At 40.4% G+C, this 25,804-nt stretch overlaps 1 protein-coding gene across 4 annotated transcripts in view; it reads left to right on the top strand.

The window, feature by feature from the left end:
* Positions 1-2,055: 2,055 nt before the first annotated feature.
* The window catches only part of raph1b (Ras association (RalGDS/AF-6) and pleckstrin homology domains 1b), a 57,842-nt gene continuing 34,093 nt past the window's right edge, over positions 2,056-25,804 (top strand). For 3 of the 4 annotated variants that reach the window (XM_042513250.1, XM_042513249.1, XM_042513247.1), the window contains exons 1-2: positions 2,056-2,261; positions 19,836-19,921. The gene's annotated coding sequence lies outside the window, so the exon portion shown is untranslated. The remainder of the gene's footprint in view (positions 2,262-19,835; positions 19,922-25,804) is intronic. The other variant, XM_042513248.1, reaches the window with a different exon arrangement.

Raw genomic sequence — 25,804 nt, 5'->3', positions numbered from 1 at the left:
ATTTAAAAGCCAATACCCAAATGAAATTCGAAAGGATTAAATGCATGTGACAGCTGTCTGAATGCAGCAGACGAAAACTGATGTCATTTCAGGTTTCAAAGGGTTAAAGCTCATTGTTACCTGGAAGCACGTTTTTCTACCTTTACCAGAATAAAAACCTTTTGCGTGATAGTTGACACTGTAGCCATTCAACACCCTGTATTTTCTGCTGCACAGTTGGAGGTGGAGTGAGTGACCAAAAGTGCAATGACCCAGTGTACCATGACTAAATGTTTACTGAACACAACGATAAGCACAGAAAAAAAACAGATTTGAACTTACATTTGTATGACTGCTACTGTGCCAGTACCACACACAAGCCCAACAGCTGGCTGGCAAAGTAAAAAGTGAACAAGAAAATGGCTCCTTACTGTATGAGTCATTAAGTGGGGGAAATGTGAAGAAAGTGGCACAGTTAACATAAGTCAGATAGAGAAAAAACACATTACCAGCTACAAGAGAAGGTATTTTTGAATGTTTACTTGTTTAAAACAGATTGTTGTATCCACAAAATGGGGTTAAGAAAGGTACAGTACCTTTCTTTTTGTCCACTAGATGGCAACATCGGGTTACATTTGTATCATGCTGTTGATAACAGCCCTATCTTTTACAGCTACTATTCCAGAAAACAGTCATCAGATACAATTTTATATTAATTGCAATAATAAATAATTTTGCTTCACTGCATTTTCTTTTTTTATGCAAGTTTAACTGCCCAAAGGGGATTAAACACACATTAAAGGGTATAACAATTTACTATGTGTACCAACACATGGTGACAGATTCATTGGATTGCAAAATAGGGATTATAGCATTTCTAAAATGTTGTATGTAATTCAGAAAATGGATGAGGGGGCAGATTGGTGGGTTAGTAATGTCATGTGTCCATATGGATAACACGCAATAATCTCCTAATCTGGAACAAGTAAGTCCCTTTTGTTTGGTCGTGGTGGTGGCTTTAGGAGAGCATCAGCAAGAACCCCTGCAGAGCTCCAGTGGGGTTTAATGTGGCTGCATCTCATCTTATTACTGTTATAGTAAAATGAGTGCAAAACAAGGTAAAATATATTTAAAAATAAATACACATACATGGAATTCTGTCAGAATCATGTGTCCATTATCATTATTATGATTATTATTATAATTATTAGCTGTAATAGTAGTCATTTCATTATTGGTATGAGTTTTTATGTTTTTTTATGATTGTATTTATTCATTTATTGCATTGTTATTTTTATATTAGTTTTATTTTATTAATTTTTTTTTTTTAATTTATGTTTTTATTTTGTATTTTCTATTTTGAAAAGAGCTATGTACATTTTATTTTGTCGTTGATGTTTTTGATATTATTATTATTATCATTATTATTTACATTTTTGTTTTGTTTTTACATATTTTACTTTTTGAAAAGAACTATATATAGTGTATTATTACTATTACTATTAGTCATAATAGAAGTAGTAGTTGTAGAATTAGTATTAGTATCATCATCACTATTATTATTATTATTATTACTACATATTTTACCTTGATTTTTATTTTCTAATTTAAGCAGTGCTATCTAAATTATTATTATTATTATTATTATTATTATTATTATTATTATTATTATTATTATTTTATTAGTATTAGTATTAGTATTAGTATTAGTATTAGTATTATTATTATTATTTACTGCCCCTGACTCGAGGGATAGCTGCTGGATGCGGATGCTGCCTTCACTGTTCCTCCAAGATTCCTGTTTTCGTGGCCATTTAAATTTTTAACGAATTAATCAGCAGAAAACTGCGCTAAAATGTTTCAGTTGGTCAGCTCGCGTAACACTGCAATTTATCTCTTCCCCAGTCTACCGTGTTCAAATCTGCAATTTAGCTAATTCCTCCTCCTCTCTGCAATCAACCCAGATATTTAATATTTCCGACAGGCCATGAAGGCAGCGCTGGATTCTGGGCTGGACAGGAAACGACGGAGACGCGCAGCGTGTCTCCTCCAGCAGCTCCGGGAGAGAAGAATGGGAAAAGGGATAGGATTGTATGTGTAGACGAGGCAGTGTGTGAAAACATGAGGAGCACAGACAGTTTTTAACTCTATTTTTCTCATCAACAGATAATTAAACATATCAGATCAGGAGCTTTCCTTCGTTTTCCCTAAGGGCAGGGATATCTGCTCCCATTGGAGAACACCGGAGAGGAGAGGAGCCTCTTTGTGGATCCCCTTTGACTGTAAGTGGATTTTTCTTTGCTATCCCGACATGTTTTCAGTCTCCAACGCCCTTTTTTCGCTCTTTTATATAAATATGCTCAGAGACTAAAACTGTCAATCACAAATAAATAGCAATACATCAACCGATCATGTATTGATTCCTCGGGAAAGGAAACATGAGAAGCTACATTGTATGTTTACTTCTTTAACACAAGCGTCATTCAAGAAACAAGCTATTATGAAGGTGTTGTCGCTTGTTAGGGAAAGTGTTGTTTGAATGGGGGGTTTGTGTGCCCCCTCTGCGGCCATTGAACAATCCCTTTCTTGGGGAGAAAGGGCGTGCAGCGTTTGGGCCGACTGGGAAAAGAGCCGCAGCTTTAATGGGAGAGGCCAGTGAACGCGAGCCTATTGTTATGTTGTTAGATATGTTGAGCTCTTACTCTCTGTCTGTCGTTGGGGGATTTTCAGCCTTATTTTCCTCCCCTGCATCTTACCAGAGCAGCAGAGATGCACAGTCTCCACCCTGCTCTGTTCAGCGCGAGGAGGCTATCAGCTTTTGGTAATGGCCGATGGTTTTGTCGCGTTAATGTTTGTGTCTTTCTGGTGCATTTTTTGTTAAACACCGTGGTTTGAATGATTAAAAAATAGTAAAATAAGTAGTACTGCGTGCAAGTGTGGCTGAAGAGAGTTCATCATCAGTGACCTCGTTCACTGCAGCTCCTGAGCACTGTTTTAATTCCCTTTGTTGGATGACGCCGCCAGTTTGACCAGTGGCGTGTCCAGACTTTTTGTACTGGGGTGGCCCAAGTGAGGCACAGACTTATGCAGGGGTGGCTTGAAGTACGAGCACTGCTGCAGGTGCAGCATTGGCTTTAACTTACCATTTTGTCTTCCCTATCCACACCTACTTTGAATATTAACATTGCAGTGTCTTACGTCCCTGTTTATTGTTTAATTTAAAAGATAAATAGACCGACCAATCACAATACAACAACAACACACAATTGTAAAATAAAGCTTCCATACTTTATTAAGGAAATTATTTGTTCAAAAGTAAATAACACAATAGCAAATATAAAGCGCCATCATAATAAAAGTGTCAAGTAAATAAAATGGTTATTTAAACAGTTGTATCTGTTTCTTTGTATATAAAATTAATCAGTCTAGACACTACTTTGGTACATTACTGCCTCATAGGTATAAATGCTGTGACACACCAAGCCAATATCCAAGAACAAGTGGCGACAAAAGCCCTCTGCTGTGTCACTCTCACATTGTTGTGTCTCTTCCAAAACATATGAGGAAATACTCCAGCAAACGGCGGTTGTCTGTAATCATCATTCAAACGGGAAACTGTTAGATAGCTATGACACTAATTAGCCAGGTAGTACATTAAAACACAACCCAATACTGAAGAAAGAAAAAGGCATATTTACTGTGCGCCAGTAAGCAACAACAACCCACCAGGAAACTTTTCTGTTTGGAGCTCAATGGTTAAAGAAAAACATTCTTACCATATATAACAAGTTTGTGCTGTCTTCACTATCACTTAGCTGTAGCTGTTTGTTTACTGTCTCCCTTCCTTTTCGCTCCTCGTGTGCTGACTTTAACAACCAATCAGATTGATTCCAGTCACTGACGGGCTCCGCAGCCGCCGATTCAACATGCTGAATTGGCAGGAAATAAGCCAGTGAGGGGCAACAAACCCAAATGAGAAAAAGAGTGATTGAACTTCACCGAACACTGGAGCTGCTGGTCTACTGCTACATACAGTATATCAGTTGGTTTGTTTGTGTTGTGTGACTTTGGCATTTGAAAAGATCAGTTCAGATTCACCAAAGTCACACAATAACACAAATTAGCAAACTTTTTGATGCAGCGGTGGTCCAGCAGCTGCTGTGTTCAGCGACCTTAAATCACTGTTTTTTGTCAGTGGAGTCTGGTGGTTGTGTGTCATTAAGGTAAAGCGGTGAAAACTTTTAAATGTTAACTTACACTTAAACTAAATATTGATATATTTTTCAGGTGGGACTTATTTTAGGTGGTTAAAATATGTATTGTTGCTGGCCCCACAGCAGCACATTTTGTCTGCTTCTCCAGACTGGGGCGTGTTGACTGACATCTACTGTTTGTAATATGGTGCACTGTCTATGGTTAACCATACAACCCAACTTCAATAAATCTGAACTGTCCCTTTAACACTGGAAAGAAAATGACCCTTCATTGACAGTAGGGTGCAAAGGTCACTTTCAGAGCGGCTGCACACCATGCCACTGCCTGGCTGGCTACCATATGGGCCCACCGTGTCACCTAGTAAACATTCCCTCCCTGCGTGTGCTTTATTTACTCTACCAAAGCCAGGCGAAGACAGTTTTTAACTGTATCGCTTCTGTTCAGGGGTGAATACACAAAACAAACTTTGAAAAAAAGCCATCAAGAAGCCACTTGGCCCAGCCTTTATCCCCACGGTGGCATTATAATAGGCCGTCTGTGTCCTTAAGGCACGCTTGATTTGCATCTACAAAGCAGCAGACTAGAAGCACATTATTCTGAGCATGGAGACAGTGCAGCAACAATGCAGCCCATTCGCCTCCAGTGTAGTTAATGGGATGAAAATAAGTACTGGCCTTTTGGTCGCTTCCCCTCAAGTAGATGCCTTTAAGCTTGTTTTCTTGCATGCGGAGTCTGGAGTCGGATGTCACTTATTGTCTAGAGGAGGACAGAAAATGATTGATGCAACAAGGACATGTGGAAAACCCAGTGACATGTTGTTTTTGTTCCTTTGGATATTGTTGTGTCTCTGTTTCCTGTGCTGTGCCCAATTGTGAGTGAAAGAACTTTTTATTGTAGAGTGGTTTGAAAATATTCGCTTTGTTGTCTATGTTTGAGAAATCTTTCTTGGCTTATTTTAGCCCTGTAGCTGCATTGCAACATTACTTTTGTCATTGTAGTTGTAGCAATACCTTTAATTTACCTTTTGTTTAGTTTCTGGCAAAAACATGGGGAGAAGGCAATTAGCAACTTTACAAGATGTGGCCAAAAAAATTAGCCACAAACACATAAATAAGCAAAGTAAAAAAAAACATAAATATGCAAACAAAAATGCTGAAAATTAAAAAAAATATATATCTGAATTTTTAAATTATTCTGTAACATCATTTTAAAAAGACAATTGTAATTACTACTAATATAGCTTTTGAACATTTTTCCTAGTTTTCTTATTTTTAAAGAAAAAAAAAACCCAAAGCAACTGTTTGGATGCAGACATTTTTTCTCGTATTGCATTTCAGAGCTGTTAAACTTTCAAGCTTATACACTGAATTGATTTTAGTAACTTTAAAGTACTTAAAGTGTGCATGTTGCAGCTGTATTATCCAGGTGAATGCAAGTATAGGAATCGGGACTTGGCATACTCATACTCACTATCTAATGAAAAAAACAGGATTTGATTGTGCATATACACACAAAAAACTTAAAAAGTAACGCTGGACATGCACCTCATACAAGACATTTCCCCAGCTATTAGTCCTGAAGTCATTGCGTTCAGGCAGTATGGTATCCAGCTCAGTCATAAAAAGCTCAGTCATGGATTAAATTTCCAGCCACCGAGGTAAAACACATGTTTGAAGCAAGCGTGTCATTTCACTGTTTCTGTTTAAAAGCACATGTAAGGAATTTTTTCCTTGTCAGCTTTCTTTCTCGAGGGTATTGAAAAGAGAACCTCGGGGAAAGAGATTTCAGAGGAGCTCAAAATACATAACCAGAAACATGGTTTTCTCATTCATCCGTTCTGTTTTGTTTAGCCAGAAGTGGAAGGGAAGAAAAAGAAGCTCTCTTCCCTCAATCTCTGCTGCCTTTCATCCCTTTTTTTGTTTGCTTGATTTCCTCGGGATGTAGTTGATTTGATGAGAAAAACAGTTGTCAAATAAATTTTGGGCTTGAGGAATGATCCCATGAGACTGTATGCATTAATGCTATTCTGGGTTTGTGTGTTCTGTCAGCGCTTTGCTGGCTCTGTTGTGTGAGTCGCGATGGCCATGTCTGACCTCCGCCCATCCATCCACCCACCCATGTCCCTGGGCAGAAGTCTGCTCTGCACAAAAGCTCCAGAGACAAGGCTGGGGGTGGCAGTGGTGTTTGGTGTAAGTTCAGCCAGGTTGGGTTACAGCCGGGGGTGTAGGTGCGTGAAGGAGGGCAGGGGGAGGATGGCACTTCAAACGCAGTTTGATGAAGATATGGAGGGGAGAGTGTAACCTGATATTTCTACTGATCGGAGCTACTTTCAGGGTTTGTGCAGTCCTGAAAAATCATACATGTTTTAAAGGAAAAAAAACCCAAATGTTATCTTAAAAAATGAAAATTGCCTTTAAAGTCATGGGAATTCCTTGGTATATAAATATGTATGTAAATATGTATGAACCCTGTACTTTGGCTTGGTGTTGTGACTAAACTCCAAGAGGCCACCAGCTGCATTAGCTCCTTGATGCCAAACAAGATGCCATGCTCAGGGCGTGTTGCATGAGAGAGAAAGTGTTGATGTGTCATTCCACCTGGGTGTGTCCCCCCTCTTGTCACAGGCACGCGGCCCCGGCCTCTATAGGGCCTTGTTCTGGTAACATTTTGCTGACCTTTGGTGGCAGCTGCCCCTGCCATTTGGAAACAAAGACAAATGGCTAAGCAGCAGCCTGCCTGTAGCCTGCAAAACCTCTACTGTTCCAGATCGAGAGCTGCTCTTCCTGTTGCTCTTTTAATACATACTTACATCAGCGCCCATTATGGCAGGAAATTGATTGTTTGAGATACACATTTAGTCTATTTTTGGTATCAAGGAGAACAGTAAGGAAAAGACTGGCGCCTGCAAAAAAAAAAAAAACATTTTTATGTGTAAGGTGCAGAGATCAAGGTATCTTCCGCCTGTGTAATGTATGGACAATGCAGTTTCTACTCTGTGGATGCACTGCTGATTGGAGGAGGCAGAAGGAGGGCATCCTACTCTCTTTTCAGGGCAATACATGATCTGGGTCTTCATTCAGCAGGTGCACTCAAGCGCACAGGCGCATACATATCTGTATTTAAAGACAGCTAGAGATACAAACGTCGAACACTGAACTACAATTGGATCTCTTAGTTTGCATATCTGTGCCGATGGGCGAATGTTTCCTCCTGAAGCGCTTTAACAAGTACGTTTTTAGTGTGGGTCAGTGCTGCTGGGATTTACACTCTTAAAGGAAAAGTCCACTTTTAGATACTGTGTTTGCTGGATGTTCTTCATTGACCGTTTTCAATGTGTTGTAGGAGTTATTTTATGATAAAAGGTTGTAATTTTCCTTAAACAGTTCAGTCCAGTGGTTTCCAATTGGTGGATTGCAGTCCAAAAGTCTGTCAAATGTCAATTCTGAATGGTCAGTTTTATAAAAAATACACTTTATTTTAAAGTATAGTACATTTCTGGCAGAGAGCATTTATTTTTAAGGGACATTTTCTGCCGTTCAGCAGCTATTTTATACTGTTTGACCTGTTAACATGTGCCTTAGCAACATTTTTATGCAATAATATGCACTTTTTTATTCCATTGCCATTTATTTGTAAAGCGTTAAGTAACTACACTTAAATTTTGCAATATGTTTTATTTCATTGTGTTCTAAGCCCACGTGTTGTTTACATTTTGTGACATGAAATTGAATATGTTGTAATTTATCTAATGTGTCAACTTTGAACTAATGACTGAGGACAAAATCTGGACGCCGCAGCTGGGCTAGTTGTGAGCTGCTGTTTTCATCTACTGCCTACATTTCCCAGATTGCCTTTCAACAACAAACATAGAACAGGTTTGCCCTTGTTGCTCGGAGCTGTGGGTTATAATTTATAGATGGGGAGAGCAAGTGTGAGTTTTTAATTGGACAAAAAGTGATAGTTGCAGAAGTCTTGTGGTTGCATTGCAAGGGTTAAGGTTAACCTTAACCCCTAACCCACTACATAGCTCAGTCAGTCTGTCTGTATCTCCATTACTTTTCTTCCATGACCTATTTTCCTATATTTTATCTGATCTGCTTTGATACGTGTTTTATTGTTCACTCATTAACTGTCCCTTTTTGTGTGCGCCTCTGTCACTGTACAGGGTGTTTAAGCAGCTTAGGCAGCTATTAATCAGTGTGACTTTGACAATGGCAGGTGGCTGTTTCTCACTGCAGGGCTGCTGATGAGGACTCCCCACCTTCCTCCTCCTCCTCTGCTGTATTACAGATGGTCTGTTCCATTCACTGTTGCAGGGGGTCAGTCTTTGTTAATGTAAAGGTGCATGTGACAGGAAATGTGGGGCTCTGTAAAAATTTGGTTTTTTGGCAGGCATGCTGTCTGATTGTTTGTCTCCATCACATGCTCTCAGCATGATCAACACCTGTGACTGCTACAAAGCCTTAAGGCCACAAATATTAAACAAATCTATATTTTACATTCAGAGCATTAATATAGAGGAAAAACTGTATTTTTTATGTAAAGATATGGTGGAGAAATGACATCCTGAGCAGAGAAAGAAGTCATGAAACCTTTGTGTGTGTGTTGTAATCTGAGCTTCTCTGTGGTTTGTTGTGGTAAATCGGTCCGGCCGCACCTGCATTTTAGTGTATGTGTGTATCCCACTGCACTCATCCCACTGCACCTGTACCACAGGTATCAGGACTCCATCATGGCACAAGCATAGCTCCCACTTTTATGTTCTCAGGTTGTTTAGCGCTGTTTACAGAGTAAGCACCATTAGCTGCTAGCCATGGGCTCAGCCACCTCTATGTTGCAATCATGGATATATAAAGATATCAGGATGCTGCGTTTAGGTGCAGGACCCTGTTCATTCCTATGAAAGTTTCTCAGTGGCACACAAAGCCGCTGCGCATTTTCTCAGGGATGGACTATACGCCTTAAATTTTGCATGGAGCCATTTAAACCTAAGTTGCGCACAGTTGGGTATTCACTCTGACGTTGATCTGAGCATCCAAGGTTGGAAAAGGGAATTCTCATCCCAGTGGGAATTCTCAGCCAGAATTCCAGCAGCTGCATCAGGTATCAGTTTTTAAGAACGCAGAAGGACAAGTGGAGGCGGTGATTTGTGGTATCATGTTTCTTTCTCTACCCCACCTGCCTATGTAATCCGCCACAAAGTCCAGTTAAAGCTCCACCACAACAGTCCCAGGATGGGTGGGTTGATGGATGGGGCGGCCTGTCTGCGTGGATTGAGCCGGGCCATGGATAATGGCTCTTTGACATGGAGAGAACACAAAATGCTTAAGGCAAGCAGGAGTGCTTCAGAGAGAGGAGTATTAAGAGCACACAAAGTGCTAACTCTGAGGAAACACACATGTGCCGTCTGGCAGCTGTATAAAAAATCTGCATTATTGACCAGGTGATGTATGATCTGTCTGTTGTAAGACGTAGATCTGAAAGCAGAGGGTGGATTTATTCCTGTTTTCTGTGTTGAATTAAATTAAATTTAATGGCCAGTTCTTTGCAACAGATCATGCAATGCCTGGGATAAACATTAGCACGGCCACTTCCTGCGTCCTCTCTTCTCCCCATCTAATCAGGGTTCAGCAGGTTCTCATGAAACCATAACAGCAGTGCACGGATGATGGTGTTTGTTTGCCTTCTTGCAGTCTCTGGCAACACTCAGAGTCCATCATACAAACACAGATGCAAGCAAAATGAGCTGCACTGTTTTCCCTCACCCTCCTGTGAAATGCCTGCCTCTTGGCCCAAAATGTTTATGCTTGTGCAGTCGCCTTCTCATCATTGACCTCCGGGTTACATTCCAGGCAAATCCTCGGAGGATTCAGTTTTATACACCATATAGAATACACTAACAATTGTGGCATTTAGGGACCATCAGAGAAAGTATCCACTGACAGTGATTATAGCATCCCAGCATCACATTGTGTTGGGGATGTCATGTTTGTTTGTGGTAACAAAGGCAGCAGTGTACGCCTAACTCATTTGAACTAACAAATAACTCGCCATGCAGAGAATATAGATTCCAGACAGACCTGAGTGTGCACTGGATTTAAGTTGTCATCCTCTTGAATTGTCAGATGTTGCATTGTAAAAATTCAAAATAATTAATAACTTAATTTTTTTTTTTTTACAGAATACCCTTTGCATTGACATCACCAAAAAGTCATGTAGTATGTCACAATGGATATTAGGCAAAATTCTCCCGCATCTTAAGTTATTGATGTCAGTTCATGATTTCTTTGTCTTTAATTTTGGCTACTGTAAAAATGGTCTTAAATTTCATTACAAGTGGCACTAAAAAGGTCTTAAAAAGTCTGAAATCTTTTCTTTAAGGTGTAGAAACCCTTGAGAGGAGTGTGTTTATGTGTCTCTGAGAGGGAGAGAGACAAAACGCCAAAGCGAGTTTTGTGCAGTGACGTGACAACTTCTGTTCGATGTTTGCGATATAGTCAGTACATGTTGCATGTGAAACAAGCCACAATACATTGCCCACCCCTACTACGTACAAAAACCAAAACGAAAAAACAGGCTCACCCTTACATTATTTAAATGTTCCAAACGTTTCTGTGTTCAGTTCAAGCCACGAACCAGCAGTAACCTCAAAACTGGGGCTGAATGGCTTGTTTTGCTGTTAAATATGCACTCTTTAGCCTACTTTCCCCCCTCAGACTTTAACTACCCTCCCACCCATCATCATGAAAGTCACCCAGCAGAAACCCAGCAGCTCATGTCTGTTAGAAGTACAGTACTGGTACTACAGCATGCTGTGAAACCTCAGGGAAGGGAAACAAGAAGGGGTTGGAAAGCAGCCCGCCCTTGTCACAGTGCCCATTCATAACATCCCAAGGCATGATCTGCGAGGGTCGCCACACAGCGCCATGTCACTGGTGACTCCCCAGCCGAGCTCGCTGCCAAAAAGACTCAGGGAGGTAGAAGAGGAAGATGGTGAAAAATGTGAAGTGAGAAGAAAGATCAGATGGAGGAAGAGGACAGGAGACTGAGGTTTATGAGATCCAATAAAATGTTCTCTGCTGCAGCTGATGTCATGTGAAATTCGACGGCTTGGAAACACTGATGTCATTCTCCCTTTTCCCTGCGTCCTCTGCCAAAGTCTGGAAGTCACACTTTTTTTCACAACACTTGGCTTCAAGCTCCTCATTTACTGTACGGCCTAAAGTTGGCACGCTGCTCCATTTTTCTCCTTATACAAGAGTTCATGTGGGACACTGCAGGAATCTCCAGTTTCAGCCAGTGACCTACAACGTGGAGAGAACCCAAGTGAAAACACCCGCCATGGTAGAAGCGGATTGAATAATTTTTTTTGCAGGAGAATCCCTTGACAGTCACTCAAACCTGCAGGCTTAATCTCGCAAAATAGCGCTGTGTGTGTGCTTGTGTGGCTGCCTCTTGCCAAATCTCATTGACTAATACTCTGGCAGTGCTGCGAGTGAGTCCGAGCTTCTATTGAATGAGTCTCTGGGTTAAGTTAGTGGCTGAGTAGTTTGCTAATCTCTCTCTGCTCCACTGGTCTTCACTCTTGAGTGATTCCTGATTATTTCGGCCCACGTGCCACACAGGCAACTCGGTGACTGAATGAAGATCTGCCCCAAAGTTTGGCACCATGACCGGCCTTGATTCTGTGGTCAGGGCATATTCATGGTCAGTCACTGGGGCGTTTATGGGATTTGAGGACATTGGGGGCTTAGCCCGGACATCTGTAGGGGTGTCCAGGGGTTCCTACGTTTTGATGAACAAGTTTCACTCAAGGAAAAATATTTGCTAAATAAAGAACAGTTTCTTAGGCCCATTCTGTAAAACATTCAGGACTGACGCCTCGGATTGCCAGGCTTAATGATGCCACTGATCAGTCAGCTTGACCCCTCACCCTTCCCTGCTGTCAAGAGATCATTGAGAAACAGAAACAGTGTAAATGAGAAGTGAGATTTCTGTCTCAAACCTGATCAGCTGTGCTGAGTTCAGAGTTCAGCTGATTTCTTTAACGGTGAAACCCATTGCACACGAAGGACTTTTCTGATCCAACTCAAGACGTCCAAATGTACACGAACACAAGAGGCATTTGATCATGTAACTCTGTATGTGTGTCTTACATTACCCATAAACCCCGCTGGCAGCTCGCCAACCAGTGGGACCTCCATCAGATCCCACTGGCCATCGTGGGAACATTCCTGACGCAGCATTATTCCATAATTCCCACCATGTGTGGTTTTTCCAGAGTGAAGTACTTGCCTGCACGGACCGTGGAGAATCCCACTGAGGAGGGGAGATCAGCTCCTTGTAATCGCAACCAGACATTACTGTGTGTGTGTGTGTGTGTGTGTGTGTGTGTGTGTGTGTGTGTGAATAGCAAAAGTAGTGTAAGGTTGGGTCAATAACACCTTCAACAACCTTCAGATTTTTTTAAAGACGTGTTGTGATATACCAAAGTCAGTGTATTACATACTGTAGATGTCAGTCAGCATGCCCCATAGTTTAGGGAAGCAGGCTGGAGTGCCGAAACTGAAGCTAAGCAATGTACTGATGTGGATGGAGGCCAGCAACAACACATATTGTAGCCACCCGTCAAAAAGTCCCACCTAAAAAGAAATCAACGTCAGTTAAAGTGTAAGCCATATTGAGAGTATTTTCATTGCTTTATCTTTTTTTGTCAGACAGCCTGGTCCAAGGGGAAAACTGCTTCAGTTCCCTTCGTATGCTTTTGTCACAGCCACCAGACTCCACTGACAAAACAGGAATATTATCTCACTAAACACAGGAGCTGCTGGTCTACTGTTGCCTCAATCAGTTTGGGTTAAGGTTTGACTTTGGTGAATCCAAACTAACTTGTTGAAGTCCTTGAAACCTGAGCAAATTGAGCAAATAAAATTACATTTATACATGTAAAATAATTCAAATATAAAATTAAATAAGCATAAATATAGTTTTATGAACACATTTCTTAGTTTATTGATAATTTTCTGATTATCCTCCCCCAGCCCCCTTTTTTTTAAAAAATCTAATCTTTAGATAATTTTCTTTTCACTTTTTACTATTTTCTTGCAATAGACACTTCATAGTTCTTGCCAAGTTGGTTATTTACCTTTTTCCCCATGTTTTTATAAGAAATCAAACCAGTCTGCTCGGGTTTCCAAAGGTTAAATTTTTGTAAAAGGCATCTGAGTGCAGCACAAGAAAACTGATGTTGAAACAGGTTTCAAAAACACCTGATCGAGGCAGCAGTAGATCAATAGCTACTGTGTCCACAATGTCAAATCACTATTTTTCTTAATGGAGTCTGGCTGTGAAGAGATCAATATAACAGCTTCAGTTCCCCATTGAAAACCACTGTTGTGTAGTTCATTGACGATAAATAAGTGACTCATACAACCCCACTTCAAAAAATCAGAACTACCCCTTTAAATATGGGTAGTTGTGTTAATGTTAGTCATTGATGAGTCACCAGTAACCATCTGGTAGTCATTTGTGGAGCTCAGCCCCAACAAGAGTCACATCAGTATCCAATATTCAAACGTATTTGACATTGACAACTTTTGAAGTGATTTTCTGTTTGAACTCCTCAAGAGGTCAGGCGGTCCACTGTGCAAAATCGAAAGCATTTGCTTCTACGAGTTGCAGTTTGTTTAAAAGCAATACGCTGATCAATACTAATGCACCTTCCCAGCGAGGGTTGGCTTTGTAGCCAGCCATCAATCAGCTGACTGATGGTTTACCTCGGCGCCCTCACAAGAACGCTCAGGGTCACTGCTAAGACCTTATCTGGTCCTGAAAGCAGATTAAGATGCTGCTGGGCCTTTCTGATCAATAAATTTCCCTGGTCCAGCCATTGTTATACAGATCATCAGTTAATTAGGGAGTTTATCTTTTTTTGTGTTGTGAATCAGAGGTCACCATCAGATTATCACACTGAATGTTCCTTTTCAGTGTCTTATACCATGTAGTAATACATCATGTTTCCAGATGTGATCTTGTCATGCAACACAAGACTGAGTGGAATGCATCTTTAATCATTAATCTGTTGTCTCGGCTGCGTCACCGTGACATGGTGTTTCTGCTTTTTTGTTCAGGTATAGTTAAGAGCAGACTTCTCTCTCACTTCATAAAATACTTAATTTTATAATCTTACATTTTGAGTAATGAAATGAAGTTCAAAATATTACATTTATCCTGGGAAGCCCTTTAACTGTTTGAAACCTGGATCGACATCAGTTTTCTGGTGCTGCATTCAGAAGCCTTTCAAAAGGTATGCAAACCTGCACAGATTGCTTTGATTTCTTTCAAAAATGTGGAGGGGAAAAAGCAATGGGAAACTCTGCAAGAATTGTCACACAAAGTGCAAAAAATCAAGTGACAAGAAAATGACCTGAAAATTGGGGAAATATTAGAAAATAAAAAAAGGAAAGTAGGGACAATTACAATAAAACTGTATTTATAAATACTTACATCATATATTTAAAATTCTGGTTCAGATTATTCTTAATAATTTCAGCACTTTTTTGGGCCATGCCTTTTGTTCATTTTTAGTTCTTTTTTCAGGTAATATTCTCTTTAAATTTTAGCAAATTTCATGCTATTTTTTGGGCCCTTTTTTAAAACTGATTTTTAAGTGATCTTTTTGGGGTAATTTCTTCGTTTATTGGTCACTGCCTTCTTCTTCTTTGCACAAGTTTAAAAGGGTTAATTATCTTGTAGAATGACTCTGACAATGTTCAGTGTGGACTGGGCAGATATGGCAGATACCCAATCCTTTTATTATGGTTTGTATTGGCACTAACACAGATCCAGTATATTAGATTTAGCATCCCTGTGTGTAAGCTACAAAGTCAGAATAATAAATGTACAGTTTATTTTGAATCTTATGCGTCATTAAATAGAACAGTCTGCAGTAAATAGTGTTCAAAATAAAGCTTTTTCTGAGGGTGTTTATTGGATGATATAACAGTATAATCTTTCCAAAATTGGAATCCTTGTGAATGGAGAACATAAGTGAAATTCAGTACGTGGGGTATGCGCTCTTTGAATGGGGCTGACACATGTGCCTGAGGGCCATAATGTACAGAGATCTGCCCACTTAATGTGATGTGTCATCCTGAGTAGCACAAACGCTGTGTCGTGGTCTGTGGGTCATTTTTGCCGTTCTTTAATATCAGTTTTGAACCAGTCTGTTCTGTGGTCTTGTAAAACAGTACATGTATTTACACGGATGACATCACAGGAAGTGCTTCTCACAGTATAACTGGTATATTCCCGTATTGTGGATGTGACACAATTCCAACATTTAGTTCTGCCTGATGCCTGCTTACTCACTTGCTGTACTTCCCCTACAACAATCCTGTCTTTCTTTTCCTGCTGTGACATCATCATCACCCCTGCAAGCTCAGTGCCCTGCCCTCCTTCCCACTTCCTGCCCCAACAGGAAATGAGCTGCCCCAAAGGATTGCCGTTAATGGGGGAAAGTGTGGGTGGACAAGGACACACCTGTGTCCATTACACAGGAGCCTGTGTTTCCCCTTGGTGTGTTGTTGAAGTGGGGCACTAATGTAGGCCACATAAAAAGTTTGTTGAAACGAACTGTTGTGAAGGTGGTGACACACAGGGCACCTTTTTGGGTAGTTGTGTTTTTATAGTGCCAAAGGAGTCGCCTCAGCATTTAGTCATAAGGGCATCTTGATCTATAGAGCTTATTAATTCTTCTCATACCTATGCAAGTTGTGTGCCAGTGCTGCAGTGCTGCAGTGGTTCTGTTTACCCAAATCCTGGCTAGATTCACATCTGTATAAGTAAAGTGTTTAAAAGAACATAAGTGATAAAAGAACAGATAGACCAAGTGATATAACACTGACAACATATTGACCATGCAAACTTTAACTATTTTTATTGCAAAATTTAGATGGGAAAATGAAGAGGAAAATGCATTTAATTTGAGTGTTTTTAAAGTGAAATTTTTTGTCCACTTTTGTCACAATACTGATTTTAAGACAATAGCTTGAAAAATATAAATATGTGTTCCCTCTTTGATATCATGGAAAATCTGACATTGAGGACATCAGTAGAAAAAGTATCAAAAGTATAAAAAGGCTATAATTAGTGCTGGGGTGTATGGAGAAAATCAAATTTTCCAAATTTTCACCACACTAGTTATAAAAGACCATGTTAATGTTGTTTTTCTCTCTTTTTCCCCACTTTTTTCTTTGTATTGTACTTAATTTTATTAGTTCCATTTTTTTAAACTTTCAGTTTGTGACTGTATGGTTTGAAAACCAAAGTAAAAATGCTCACTAAGTATATAAATATTGTGATATTTGGTTTTCTTTGTCCCGCTGAGCCCTTGCTTTTTGATCATAAATTGGTCATGTTTGTGTGTGCATGTGCCGCAGCCCGGCCTTTGTTTCCAGCTCTGGAGCAGCTGCCTGCCGGCCCCTGTGCTGTTGTGACTGGAGCAACTGTGTTCCCTGCAGCTGCACAGATCCATGTGTCACTGCCACACCTGCTCAATGGCCTTGTGTTGACTGAGTGATATCACACGGTAACTGTGTGCAAATTACACCAGAGAGATGGGAGGGAGCTGTAATCTGAGAGGGCAGTTTTGCGTTTTTGACACACTGTAAAATCTGACAAGTTGATCTAACCTAAAATAATCTTGGAAACTAATTGCCTTGAAAAATTAAAGTAATACAACTTTAAATCTTAATTTATGTTTACTTTATATCAAACCTAACTTGAATTAAGCTGTATTATCTTAATTTTGTGACGATGTTGCAACTTAAAAATGACAAGTGAAATTACCTTGTTCTTTTTAAGTGTTAGAAACTTAAGTAAATTAAATTATTCTGACTTAAAGGGATCATCAGTTCTGTTTTCCTAACATGTTTAGGAACATACAAATATGATTGACTAGTATGCAACAAGTAGAATACAGATACGTATGCTAAAACTTGATTTGATAAAAAAAAATATTGTCATTTTTAAGTTGCAACAACTTCACAAAATTAGGTAAAACTACCAAAATTTTGAGTAAACTTAACATTTAGATATTAAATAAAGAAATTACGATTCATTTCCTAGATTCTTTAAAGTAAAATCAACGTGTCAGATTTTACAGCGGAGATGATGTGCACAGGCAAGCAGTCAAAGTGACGCTGTTACAAGAAACCTGTTTGCTGTGAAAACACACTCACACGCACACTCTTTCTGCCACATGCTGCGGCTGAACAACAGTTGGTGTGTAGAAAAACGACAGAACAGCTGAAGCCAGCGGGAATAGCTTCCTAGTAGGCAGCCACAACATCAGCTGCCTGCCTCACACACACATATACACATGCACACACTAAATACACACTATGACCAAAGCATAGATATTTTTTGACCAGCTCAGCATGTCACAACCTACAACCAACCGTCTGTGCTTAAATTATATTCTATGACCAGACCATGATTCAGCTTGTAGATTGTTTTAGATAAAATAAGGTTAGGTGATTAGTCAGCACTGATGTTGATGATTCGTTAAAACGTTTAACACCGGTAAGCAGACCGGGTAGAGACTGATGAATCACAGTCAATACACAAGTAAGAGTTTTGACATGGTTTCTGCTCTGACTCATGCTGTGAAATTATGAGCCTGTAGTGGTTGCCATGCTTATTAGGTTGGCTGCCTGTGTGGGTCTGAAAGGCTTTGTAGTGAGTCAAATGAAGAAGGCCTCCACAGCTCCAATGTCACATTCTTAATCTCGCAGTAATGACAAAGAGCGGCCATAATGAAGGGAGAACTGCGCTTGATTGCTTTCAGAGCTTTGCGATAAGTGTCTCTCTGGCTGTGCGTGTCATTTTTGCCTGTGCTTAGTTAAGTCTCTCGCTCAAGCACCCTCCATAGTTAATCCTCTGCATTCTTGTGACAGTGAAATCGGTCCGCCTTCCTCTCGCTGCCGGCTGCCAGGTCTCTGGTTTCTCCTGCAGTGCAGTGAGAAGAACAGTTGATCTATATGTTTGGAGTTTCACAGACTAATGGTCTTGGATGAGGTGACCAAAGCTGGGATTGTGTTTTAGCCTCGAAAATAGACAATAAATCATATCTGATAGATTGTATTATGCCTCCATTCCTGTGATAGCCAAGGCCGAAAGTATCGTGTTTTTGGATTGTCCGTCCATCCGTCCGTCCCATTCTCATGAACACGATATCTCAAGAACACCATAAGGGAATTTCTTTAGATTTGGCACAAACGTCCTCTTGGACTTAGTTATTAATAGTGTTGGGTATCAATTGTGTTTTTTTTACCGGTGCTAAAACGATACTTTTAAATAGTACCAGTGCCTAAACGGTGCCTGAACTGATAAAAAAAAAAGTACAAAACAGTTTATGACACAAAAGAACGGCTTTTTTATTGCAAAGGCAAATTCAAACCTAAAATTGTTACATTAACAGTTTAAAAAATACCTAAACATACAGTATAAAGAATGATAAATACCAGGCATTACTGGCAAATTAAACTTAACTAACTAAAAACAAACAACTACAATAATTTAACAGCTAAATAGATTTTGATATTGGATCTGTAATAGCATCACTAACTCCTGACAGATTCAGCAAACTGACATTTACATCTATTGACATCTATTATCTGTTCAGGAGTGACTGAGACTGTCACTGCAATGAAAACAGCTGGTCCACCATAAGAGTCCACCTTAAGGGAGCCTAGGAGCCTAACTTCACTTTCTAACTTTTGGTCTAACCTTCTTCACTTTAATCAGCAGGTGACAAACAAGACACAGGAGCTTGGCTTCGTGCTTGAGGAGTTGTAGCATGTATTTAGTGACTAACAGCTTAAACTGTTTGCACAGTGCACTTTTGTTTTTAACTTCATACTCTGCTCGCTGCAGCCTCACTGTCACTGGTACACACACACCCTTGTTCACTTGCCCACTCCATTTTTCTAGTTGGCGCTCGCTCTCTGTCTTGTTATTTACACAACCTGGCACAGAAGTGAGGCACCAAAATCTGCGTAATGATTTGGTCCTGTGGGTGCTGGTGCCATGTTGGCACCCTAAGTATTCAACTCTGATGATGAACTGATTAGATTTTGGTGGTGAAAGGTCAAGGTTACTGTGACCTGACATCAGCCTCATTCTCATGAACGTCCACTTGACAATGAACTGATGAGAATTTGTTTTTTGATGGTCAAAGGTGAAGTTCAGTGTGGCTTCAGGAAACATGTTTTGGGGTGTGACTCAAGAGTTCATACACTCATCATGAAAATTTGACACGGATGTTAAATAGGACGCAATGATGAAGTGAAGACATTTTATATCCAGGTTATCTTCACTATGGCGTCATAGTTTTCGACAAAAACACTTTTCTGGCCATTTTTCAGGAACAGAGGAGGAGACATTTGGTCAGATGCTGAATTAGGGACACTCTTTTGGGTGCCGACATCAAAACTATGCTGATTTTAAAGATGTTTTGTGTGTGAAGCATCCAGGCTTTCACTGACCTGAATGTAAACTGTAAATACAACTTTTCTGGTGCACAGAGATCTATAACTGTGAGGGGTAACTCTAATTCTTACTTTTTTTCATTTCCAAAGGCTAAAAGCTCCGTCAGAGTGGAGTGGAGTGGTGGTTTCATCTGACCCTTTAACCTTAGTCGGACGGAGAGAAAGCCACTTCAGAGGTAAGAGTTCCTGTAAACTGGAGGGACTAAATGGTGCCATTGCTCATTTCTGTGGGTCATAAGGAAAGGAAAAGTAGTATTGACGTTGCTGCCAGTAAGCTTTACAAAACCCATGCTCCCTTGCACAAATGCCACAGAGACTGTTATTTTGACAAGTTGCTGCTGTTGCAAGTCAGGGAAGTTATATTTAAGGTGGTCTCAAATGCTGGTTTTTTATTGCAGCGCCTCTGACGTACATGTCTGAGACGCTCAAACCAGCTATCATCTGTCATCTCGCCGCTTTACATTTTTCAGGCAGTGGAATCCCCACTTGACAGTGTGGGTCCATGTGTTTGTTGTTTGTTGTAAAAGAGGTAAATCCAGAGCCGATTGAGTGTATAGAGGCGGGTTTCAACCCCCAAAAGCATCCGTCAGAAGGCCTTGTAAATCAAAGCCAAATGAAAGAGGAGTCAGGCCTCTAAGGATCCTGTCAGGGGAGAGTCTTCCTCGCCGAAGGAGATAATTCCTGACTAAAGTAGAACCATGTGAGGGCGAGCTGGGCTGTGGTCTGTCGCAAGAAGCTGCTTCTTACAGTGAGCCCTTATTCTCTCACTATCACAGATCTGAGCTCAATTTGCAGCCCAGAGTCTCAGAGTCTCCACTTGTATTCATACGAAGAATGGCAACCAAGTCAGTTTCTATTTTCTAGTGTGCCATCTTGTCTTCATTTTCAAGAAAATGCACACATGACCGCACATAGCAGCACCTAGATTTTTTTCCTGGTATATATTTTGCCTCATTTTAATAATGTGAGTCACATTTGATAAGAAGAATCCTCAACTCGTAATTTAGAAAATTAAATACAAGTGCATGTAAGTGTCAGCTTGTCACAATAATTACTCTCTCGAACTTATCATACAATAAATGAGCATGATGACGATCATTTTTTGCTGACCTTGATATTGCCCATTGTGCTTATGTGTGTTTGTTTATACAAAAATGTCACTAACTGCTGAACCACAGCTGATTCAAATGATCAACTCCTTATTAACTGCTAGAGCTGCTTGTTAACAAGTTGATTTAATTCAGCTGTGTTGCAGCAGAGACATCAAAAACATGCAGGACTTGTGGTACTTGAGAAGAGGTTTAGAAAAAGCTGTTCTGCAGAAGTAAAAGTTCATTGCTCTTAAAAGGCTGTACTTGTATCATTTACTGTTATAAAACTACCATATTGGTGCCATAAAATGATCCCAAAATGACAACAATATTATTCACTGTGATTATTTCTGGGACAATGTATTGGCCAGCAAAAGTAGTTATTGTGACAGGCCTAGCATAACAACTACAGGGAGTTATGGCCTGAGGCAGAACAATAGAGTACACAAGACAGGAGAAAAACAACTCAGCAAATGAAGTAGCTTACTCTGTGCTATTTTTCATAATATTGAGTTTGTTTTTGTTTGGGAAAACCAGCAAATTTAAATTTTCTGGAGGAAGTTTGGCTGCAGTGGTGGTGTTCACATAGGTTTTATATACTTCATTGAGAAGCCATGTGAAGGATTAATCTATTACTTGTACCATTTTTTAATTTATATCTGTACATGACTTTTCAATTTGTGTTGGGGAATGTCAGTAGTAATGTGTCCCATATTATTTAACTTGTAGACTGTGACTGTGACTTTGTCCTTTCATATATACCCGTTGGGTGAATATGAATGGACAAAGTCTCAGGCACATACTGTATTATTTTCCTCTTGAAAACAAACCTGGCTGTGTAAAACCCCAGCAGTGAGGACGTGGAAGGAAGCTGGATTTTAAACTAGAACCCCAGTGGTGATGGAGCCCAAGGCTGAGAGGAGGAAGCCTGCTCGTCTGGACTTAAACTGTTCCAGGAAGTTGGGACGCTTGTGTGTCAGAGTGGTTTATAGCTGTGTGTCGGCGGGTGACTCTGTGTGTGTCTGTGTCATCTGGGCTGTCATATGGAGATGCTTACTAACTTTGACACTCAGCTGTCGATATTTTTGACATGCACATGCAGGGTCATGGTTGATATGTCATTGGTCTGTAATGTGGTTGCTATAGTGACTGCATCATTCATGCATCAGTCTGTCCTTGAAGCAATCTCCACTGCTGTTCTTGAAGTGGGGGAGATGTGGATACAAGTTGCAACCAAGAAGACCTTTGGGAAATAAGAATTCTTAAGAGTGTGTGTGTGTGTGTGTGTGTGCGTGTGTGCATGTGTGTGTGTGCACGTGTGTGTGTGCACGAGCACGCGCACACATTCCAATATCGAAAGAAAGACTACATTGGCATGGCAGGAATGTTGGAGGTGGTGCGGCAGGAAACAGACTGGCATATTTTCTGCGTCCATTTGATGAGACACACAAACATACTCGACTCCAGATAACAAGAGGCTTTTCATCATCAGCCAATCAGTGGCCAGCTGCAGGGGTTACAGGGCGAAGGACTGAGCGGGGAGGAGATGGGAAACGTAGTAACAGAGGCAGACATTCCCAACTGCTAGCGTGTGCAGACGTATGCGTGTTTCTCTTTGCCTTTAGGCGCAGCACATTGCACATGGCTGGCTTGCTGCAGTATGAATGGGCTGTTTGCATGGGTTATCCATCCCTGTGTGTGTGTTTGGGCATCTGTTGCATGTGTAGTATGTTATACCTACTTTGCTTTGTATTCTGGTAAACCTCCTGTTCCACTCGGCCATGCAACTAACGGATGATTAGAAATTGTTTGCACCCCAATGATTTTAAATATCTAGAATAGAGGAGAGGCTATGACAAGCAGTATGATCATGTTATATAGTGAAGTACTGAAAAAAACTGATATTGTAGAAAATTCAAGGTCACAGCCTCCCTAGTGATTTCTATTATACTGTCATACTTTGGTCAGGATGATTGTAAAACAGGTATTAAAGGGATAGCAGATTTTTTTTAAGTGGGGTTGTGTGAAATACTTTTCCACAGTCTGTGTATTACATACAGTAGATGCCACTCGGCATGCCCCCAGTTTGTAGAAGCAGGCTGGAAGCTAAGCAACGTACTGCTATGGTTGGGGGTCAGCAACACAGCAACTCAGCTGCTGGTCTACCACTGCCTCAATCAGTTCGTGTTCAAGTTCAGTTAGTTTGTGTTAGTGTTAGTGTGTTAGTGTGACTTTGGTGAATCCAAACTAACCATGGCTGTTCAAGGCGGTAATATCTTGCAGTTATACTGCATCGCTGTTCTGTATACAATATCTGATTGCAGAAAGGGGGAACAAAGTGGTCTCGCCTCTTAGCTGGGAATGGAGGTAGCAACAGCACCAAAATGAGGTCTTTGTAAAACATAAAGCGGGAAAGACGTGACCATAGGTGGCACGGATGTGACGTTTTGATGACTTTTATGTGTATGACCTACCCCAGGAGATTTAAAAAGCAGCTGTTAGCACTTACTAACTTAAAGAAACAGCTGCTATAAATGTTTGCAAATAGTGAAAAACAGTGAGATTTGGGAGATCCTTACCATCTGAGCAGAAAACAAGATCAGCTGCTGTATAAAAAAGGTGTATATCAAGTTTATTGCTGACCCCCATTCACAGCAGTACATTGTCAAGCTTCAGTTTCAGTATTAATGTCTTTATCGCCAAACTGAGGGTGTGCCAACTAACATCTGCTCATACAACCCTACTTAAAAAAATCTGAACTATCCCTTTAAACAGTGTTGTCTGTGGTATTTAATAGGCTCTAATAAGTTTTAAATTTAACTTTGGACCCTGCAAACACCCACATCTGAAGTGACACTGACATAGAAGAAATCACTCTTTGGCTGCTACCTACTTTATTTTATCCAGTGTCCTAGATACAACCACAACCCATTTATCTCAATAAGTTACAGCAGGTTCTTAATGTTGTAGCTCCATATTTATACCTGAATATGCACAAAGTGAGTGTCTGCATTACTAAGCAACAAACTTCAAACATCGGTTGAGGATAGACTTCACAGCATTGCAGCTCTTTGTGCTTCAGCAGAGCATCTCATCCTTTATAAGCAGGGCCTGTTTTTAATGTCTGGCGAGTTCTCAGCAGTCAGGCTCTGTTGTCTGCTGCTGCAGTGCTGCATCATGTTTAAAACTCTGTGTGTGTGTGTGTGTGTGTGTGTGTGTGTGTGTGTGTGTGTGTGTGAGAGCCCACTGCAGCAGACCACCTGAGCCCTTGTATGTGTGTGTGTGTGTGTGTGTGGATGTAACCCAATCTCCTGAGGGCAGGGACAAGACTATTGATTTTACATTTGGACTGCTGCCCTGCAGGGAAGCAGGGAAGCTGACACATCCTCAGTGTGTTTGTGTGCGAGGTAGAGAGAGCGAGAGTTAGACTGTCAGAAAGAGATAGACACAAAAACATTACACAACTGATACTTGCCCATTTGTGTGCTGCCTGATTTGCAGCCTACATTTCCATTGAACTCAGCCATTTTAGCCAGCACAGACAATTTTCTTTTGTCCCCATGACATGAAGTATTGAGAAATTATGTGAATCCATGCAGACATCAGCTGAACGCTCTTTGGTTCTGTGACCAAGCAGATGGACGGCCTGCAGGCAGGCAAACACCGCATCAATATGTTGGTTATGTCTGAGGATCTAGGCCAAGCTCACACTGTGATGGCTGCATGTCTGTCAACGTGGAGACGTGCATGTGTGTCACCATGGCAACGGCTGTTCGAATAGATGCAGCTAAAGTTTGGCTCACTCTGACATTGGCTGAGTCCTCACACCTACCGCCTACCACTGTGACCGTGCATTTTCACACTCCCTGTTCTCCACTTGAATTCAAATAGTAGCTTTATTTGTATGGACAAAAATATGCTGTTGTTAAAGCAGTTCATAAAATAAAACAACAAATAATCTTACACATATTACATACATTTATTCTATTTCTATCTATCTATTTAGATGTCTGTCTATCTATATATGTGTGTGTGTGTGTGTGTGTGTGTGTGTGTGTATATATCTCTTTTTTTAAGATACAAACGAAGAATAAAGAGAACATGTTTAATGCATTAAAACACAAAAAAAAAACCATGGAATCATAGCTCAAACAATCGATATCAAGCATTTGACATGACCTGGTGAAAATACACCAAAAGATTAATATTGTCTAATATTGTCTGCCCAAGAGACTTCAAGACATGTTAAGTGGAAAGGGAGAACACACTAAATACTTGTAACTTTATCCTGTTGAAGCTGTTTTATTCTGAACTATTTGCATTCTTAATACTGCTAATGTATTTTCTGTAAGTTCTGGTTGTATTTTAGTAAAGAGACTAGTGAGAAATAAATATGTATGATCATTATAACCTTGCTAAAACAAAGATTAAGGTGGCCTTAGACTTTTGCATAGTACTGTATACATACATATACACACATCAACAAAGAAATAATTAACAACAAAATATTAATTCAAAATCAGTAATAAAGTAAGTTAATTAAAGTAAGAGTAATGTGAGCTGAATGTGAGCTGTGCAGAGATGAACGCTGTGCAGAGATGAACATAACTGTTGTTATGTTGGGTGTCTCTTAAGCTGTGACATGCACTGACATATCTTGCTGTTTCTATGGCTCACTCTGTCTCTGTTTCTCCCTCTGACTCTCCATCTGTCTACCCCTGACATCCTCCTCATCTTTTTCCCCTCTCTGTCCCCCTCATCCCTTTCTCTGCCCCTCCTTCCTAATTGGCTGTATAAGCCAGAGCGTCTCCCCATGTCACACTATGCTTCACTGAGCTCGGATGTGTTTGTGGATCCATATGTTTGTGTGCGAGTTCCTCCTCTGCTTGCAGGCTGTTGGTCGTGCTTGACTAATGACACTGGAGCCGTTGTTTTGGCCATCAGGGCCTCCCCTTTATTCATAAGCTA

The sequence above is a fragment of the Plectropomus leopardus genome, chromosome 24 (genome assembly GCF_008729295.1).
Source record: "Plectropomus leopardus isolate mb chromosome 24, YSFRI_Pleo_2.0, whole genome shotgun sequence".
Lineage (NCBI taxonomy): Eukaryota > Metazoa > Chordata > Actinopteri > Perciformes > Serranidae > Plectropomus > Plectropomus leopardus.
Note: the sequence above shows the minus strand (reverse complement) of the source record. Positions and strands in the feature narration are given on the sequence as shown.